A 6000-nucleotide genomic window follows, 5' to 3' on the forward strand; every position below is an offset into this window, starting at 1 on the left:
CCTGGCTATCATAATTTTAATGAGCTTGTTTTTGTTTTTGTTTTAAATCTTATTTTATGTTTACTTTTATATCTTAACTCATGTTTTTCTTCAAATTAGTTCTAAATTAGTACATAATGATAATTATACAAATAACTTTTTTTTTTTCCTCAACTCTGGTGGTGCTATCTGGCTTGAAAACAACAGATACACCCCTCTGAAAGAGTTAAAATTAGATGAGATATCATTTCATCTTTCTGATAGGGATTATCCTGTCCTCCATTTTGAGTGCATTGAATATCTAGAGGGAATTTTTTTTATGTATATATATATTTTTTTCTGCATCTTACTTATGGTAATTTACATTTGCAGACCCTGATTTCTAAAAACTAGCTTGCCTCTTCTGGTACGCTTAATGCCCTCAACTTTACTGAAAACTGAGGCAAAATATTAATTCAGTTTTGGGGTCATATCTAGATTATATTTAATCTCTTTCCTTGATCTATTTTTAATTATGTGGATAAGGAACTTTTCAGTATTTGTTTTAATATCCTTTGCAAGATGTAATTTATCTTGGCTTTTGCAGTTCTCACTTTTTCTCTAAACATATTGACCTGTAACACACAACTCTTGCTACTGATTAAACCCTTTTCTTTTTCTTGCAGCCTTACTGCTTTTCTTACTTTTAAAGACACTATTCATCCCCTTAGATCTGAGGCTCTTTTCTACAAGTTTCCTTTACTTTGCTTGTAATGAAAATTGAAGAAAATTCCTGTACTTATTACTAAGTCAGATTCTAAGTCTCTGCCACATTCAATTCCACTCTTGCAAGTTTTCTCTTTTGAATTTAAACCTTAATTACAGAGGTGCTTTTATTTGGTTCCCCTTCACTTCTGCTGAGTCACTCACAACCACTTGATCCGAAGTTACACCACTTACAACCACTTGATAAAGAGTTTTTAATAGCAGTGCCTCATCTGAGTCTCTACTATCACAGAATTCCTATTAGGAAATATAATTAATATGAATTCATATGAATTTATCAGAAGTCAGTCAGACAGTCAGCCCTTGTATATATAAGTATGAACAGCTGCATTTCTACCATTGTTAGAAGACTGACTCTATTCCCCATTTGTAGGAATGACCTGAGGAGGAAAACAAAACAAAACAAAACAGCAAACAACAAAAGCAAACAGACAGGAAATGATCACTGGTAAACTTTGGAGATGACACAGTAATTGAAGGAAGACAGCCAAGTAGTAGTGAAGAAAAAGGATTACTGCCACTGCACTATTCAATCTGTCAAGGCAGACTGCACCAGCAAATAAAATGTATTTTATTATGGCTCAAGGTAACATTTAGAATAAAATAACATGATTATATAGACAAAGAAAATGTCCATGAAAGAAGAGAATAAATTGCTTAAGATCTAGGACTAGATCTTGTCCTGAGTCCTCTATTTCAAAGCTATCCGAAGAGCAGGGTCACTCTGACTGTTGGTTTAATTCAATGCTAATTATTCAGTGGAAAGTAGAAAAACTTGTAGGAGAGATAGAGACCCTCTCTAATGAAAGAGTCAAAATATGCAGGAACCCAATTTACAGGAAGGATTGTATCTTTCATATATCATCGTGTAGTGGGTTTACGTGGCAAGGTTATGGTAGCAGGGTCCATGGGGGTGACTTCTGTGAGAAGAATCCAGAAACTGCCCCATGTTAGATAAGGGGCCCATCGCCGGCCAGAGCCGAGCCAATAAGCAAAGTTGTCTGCGTCTCTGTGAGAGCAGATTTAAGAAAGGGGGGAAAAAAAAAACTTGTGAAGAGAGAGGAGTGAGAACCAGCCCTGCAGCCCCCAAGGTCAGTGCAGCAGGAGGGCAGGAGGTGCTCCAGGCACGCAGCAGTTCCCCTGCGGCCTGTGGAGAGGCCCCTGGTGGAGCAGGCTGTCCCCCTGCAGCCCATGGGTCCCACACGGAGCAGATCTCCACGCTGCAGCCCGTGGAGGAGCCCCCGGTGGAGCAGGTGGATGTGGCCTGGAGGAGGCTGCGGCCCATGGAGAGCCCCCGCAGGAGCAGGCCCCGGGCCGGAGCTGCAGCCCGTGGAGAGGAGCCCACGCAGGAGCAGGGCGTCTGGGGGGAGCTGCCGCCCACCCGTGGGGGACCCGTGCTGGAGCAGTTTGCTCCTGGGCGATGGACCCTGTGGTACGGAGCCATGCGGGAGCAGTTCTTGAAGAGCTGCTGCCTGTGGGCAGCCCCCGCAGGCTCAGTTCGGGAAGGACGGCATCCCGTGGGAGGGACCCCGCGTGGAGCAGGGGCAGAGAGGGACCGTGAAGGAGCAGCTGAGACGAAGTGCTGTAGCCAAACCGCAGCCCCCATTCCCCCGTCTCCCTGCACCACTCGGGGGAGGAGGTAGAAGAAGGTGAAGGGGGGGGGCGAAATGGGGGGGGGGGGGGGGGATGGAGGAGGAAGGTGTTTTTTGTTTCTTTGCTTCTCACTTCTGTAGCTTGTTAGTAATAGGCAATAAGTTTTACTGTCTCCCTGCTCTGAGTCTGTTTTGCCCATCACGATAATTGTTGAGCGATCTCCCTGTCTTTATCGCAACCCTTCAGCACTTTGCATCATATTTTCTCCCCCTTTCTCTCTGAGGAGAGGGACTGAGAGAGTGGTTGTGGTGGAGCTTGGCTGCCCACCCGAGTGTAACCACCACACATGGAAGCTCAAAAATTAACCTGTTAATAAAAATACAGTAATTATTTCTCCACTGGCTGAACTTTATGAGATAAGATGGGCCCAGAAAGGTAAAAGCAGAAAACAAAATAAGGTTGTCTGATAATCATTTTTACACTACTTATGTCTTCAAGAGGAAAAATTCTTCTACTTTTTGCTGATGTTATTTCCATTTTTTTCAGAGAATCACTTTGTCTTTTGGTCATCCTAGTTGTAAGTTGTTTTTTTTTGTTTTTTTTTTTTTTTTTTTAGGAATTGGTTTGTCTCTTCTCTCTTTTCTCTTATTATTAGGGCAGTCTGGTGACGTTCTGACTGACTGGAAGAGGGGAAACATTACCTTGATTTTTAAAAATGGAAAAAAGGAAGACCCAGAAAACTACAGTCTCACCTCTGTGCCTGGCAAGACCATGGAGAAGATCCACATAAATGCAGGCTGGGCGGAGAATGAACTGAGAGCAGCCCTGAGGAGAAGGACCTGGGGGTGTGAAACTCAACATGAGCCAGCAATGTGTGCTTGCATCACGGAAAGCCAACTGTATCCTGGACTGCATCAAAAGAAGCCTGGCTAGCTGGTTGAGGCTAGCTGGTAGCCTCTTCTCTGCTCTTGTGAGACCCCACGTGGAGTACTGCATTCAGCTCTGGGGCCCCCAGCACAAGAAGGACAAGGTCATATGAGAAAGAGTCCAGAGGAAAGCCACGAGGATAGAGCACCTTTTCTATGAAGACAAGTTCCGAGAGCTGGATTCAGCCTGGAGAAGAGAAGGCTCCATGGAGACATTATAGCAGCTTTCTGGTACCTAACTGGGGCCTGCAGGAAAGCAGGAGGGACTTTTTGTCGGGGAGTGTAGTATTAGGGGAAGGACTAACAGTTTTAAACTAAAAGAGGATAGATTTAGAGTAGGTACTAGGAAGAAATTCTTTGCTATGAGGACGGTGAGGCACTGGACCAGGTTGCCCAGAGTAGTTGTGGATGCCCCATCCCTGGAGAAAGCTGGTCTAGTGGAAGGTGTTCCTGCCCATGGCAGGGGGGTTGGAATTAGACAATCTTTAAGGTGCCTTCCAGCCAAACCATTTTATCATTCCAGATTTTGTGTATCTAGAATGAGTCTCCTAGTCTTAGCTCAGCCATGTACTTGTTGCATAAAATTGAATGAGCCATCCCATATCTTGCCTCAGATTTACCACCTGTGGAATGGTATAAATTATTTCTCTTTCTGCTTCTAAAGTGATATTTTACAGTCTCTCTTTCTCTCTCTATACTCTCACTGCTCTCTTCATATTTTTCCAACTGTTGGATGATGACAATGCAATGCTCTTGGCACTGTTGTTTTCTCCCAGTATGTTTTACACATTATACTTTACATTTTAATCATTGAATAGAGACCATAAATATCCCTGGGAAAAGGTAATGGATCACTGGACTCTGCTCTTACGTGTTTTTATTGTCTTGGCACCTTAATTCTTGATTCACAAAGGCTCAGTTTCAGTAAATAAGATACAAAGTATTTTCCTCTTTCATTTTTTCCGTACTGCCACTAGGCTGTAGTCTGGAGCTGAGAGTTCTGGCATTAGGGTTTGAAGGTTTAATCTTGGGTCAAAATGGGCCTAGAATCCAATTTTATGTGTAAACACTTGAATCAAAAGGCTGTGCTGTAAAAGGCCTATAGATAATCTCTTCCTTTTTGTAAAGACCTTGTTTTAGGTGTGAGCTCTACTTAGCTTTTTCAAAGGCTAACTGATGATTAGGTTCTGTGCTTCTTAGCCTAGGTGGAAGTACCTAATAACAGCCCTGATTTAGAGTTCTGTCTGGGGAAGGGACAGGACTGCTAACACATCTCACAGATTCAGCATTTTTTGTTGGAACCTCCCTGAATTGAACAGGGAGTGGAAGTACTTTTCCCTGGGCTTTAGATTCCACTCCGTGCAGCAGATATAAGCTATTAGTGTAGGACATAACCCAATATGGACAAGTAAAAAAGGTGCTGTACAACATCTGATTATGCACTCAGAGAGGATGTAGCATTTGTACAGAAGTCTGTGAAAGCTGTTCTCAGAAAGGGGTGGCAGGGGCAGTCCATGCTTACTATTGCTGGTAGCATAGCCATTAGCACAATAAAACTCTGTGGGACTTAGATTTCTAGACTGGGGAAAAAAGAAAAAAGAAGTAGGAAATACATTTATTGTCTATTTCATTTCTTAATTGGACCTCTGAAAAGGATTCGTATTACTAAGTATGTAATCTATTACATTTCTGAGAATGGCATTTTTTAGATGCCTTGAAATGGGTGACTCCTTTCTTAAGACAGGATAATGGTGGACTACATGCATTATATATTTTACATCTGAAGGAGAGAGACTACCATGCTAGAATTTTTATGGCATGTCTTGATCTCTAATTTACTCACACATAAAATGTACTTATCCAAATATGTAAACAGCAAGTCAAGCAAAAAATCTCTTTGCAGATTCTTATTATTTGGTACCAAATGCATGTGAGACTCTTGTCCCCATCTGCCTGCTTCATCTTAGGTAAGAAAACATCATATTAATTGTGACTATCATATTAATTACATTTGATTGTTTGGGACATGAGTTACTGGATGTATTTCTCAGTGCAGGTGGCACAGTTTCCAATATGATGCACTATAGCAATCATGAAAAACTAAACAATTTATTTATAATTTACTCTGAAAGAGTGAAATTTAGTTTTTAGAGAAAACATGTAGATCTTTCAATCATTAAGGAAATTACAGCCACTTTTGTTGTACTAATTTCTCTTTTATAATAAAATTTTGCTTAAGGAAGAAAAATTAGTTGACTGTAATTGATTTCTATTATATTTTTTTCTTTTATGCTACACCTGTCATCTTATCTGCATGTCTCTCCAGTTTAAGGCTACAGAAATGGCTGTAGCTGAAGGTGATATTTGTGATGTGCTGTGGATTGTATCGAAATCTTTTGAACTCATTTATGCTATGATATTCTATGGCAGATTAATTAAAATAATTCACAGTTACTTCAGCCTGGGATGGAGAATGGGAAACTAGTCTCAGATGTGAAATGCACTCATCAGATTCAGTCACTGCTTGATTACTCTTGCATCCATCACATTTGTTCTGTGGTGAGTTAACGTCAGTATTTTGGTCATGGAAAAAATGGGAGATGAATGCTTTTGTGGTAAAAAGACAAGTCTTTTCCCACTGGCAACACAAATACGCTTTCTGTATGCCTACAGAAGTGAGGTGAACAATGGAAAATACTTCCCTGTTTTAAACACTCCATCAAAAGCTCTGTGCGAT

The 6000-nt window shown here is 41.3% G+C and overlaps 1 long non-coding RNA gene across 4 annotated transcripts in view; it reads left to right on the top strand.

Moving 5' to 3' along the window:
- The window catches only part of LOC308187591, a 55290-nt gene extending 52167 nt beyond the window's left edge, over positions 1-3123 (top strand). For 2 of the 4 annotated variants that reach the window (XR_013944807.1, XR_013944808.1), the window contains one exon: positions 2993-3121. This is a non-coding gene — a long non-coding RNA (uncharacterized lncRNA). Of the gene's footprint in view, positions 1-2992 lie in introns of all 4 variants that reach the window. The other 2 variants (XR_013944809.1, XR_013944810.1) reach the window with 1 other exon arrangement.
- The last annotated feature ends 2877 nt before the right edge of the window (positions 3124-6000 follow it).

This window comes from Anser brachyrhynchus, assembly GCF_964034855.1.
Source record: "Anser brachyrhynchus genome assembly, chromosome: 1".
NCBI lineage: Eukaryota > Metazoa > Chordata > Aves > Anseriformes > Anatidae > Anser > Anser brachyrhynchus.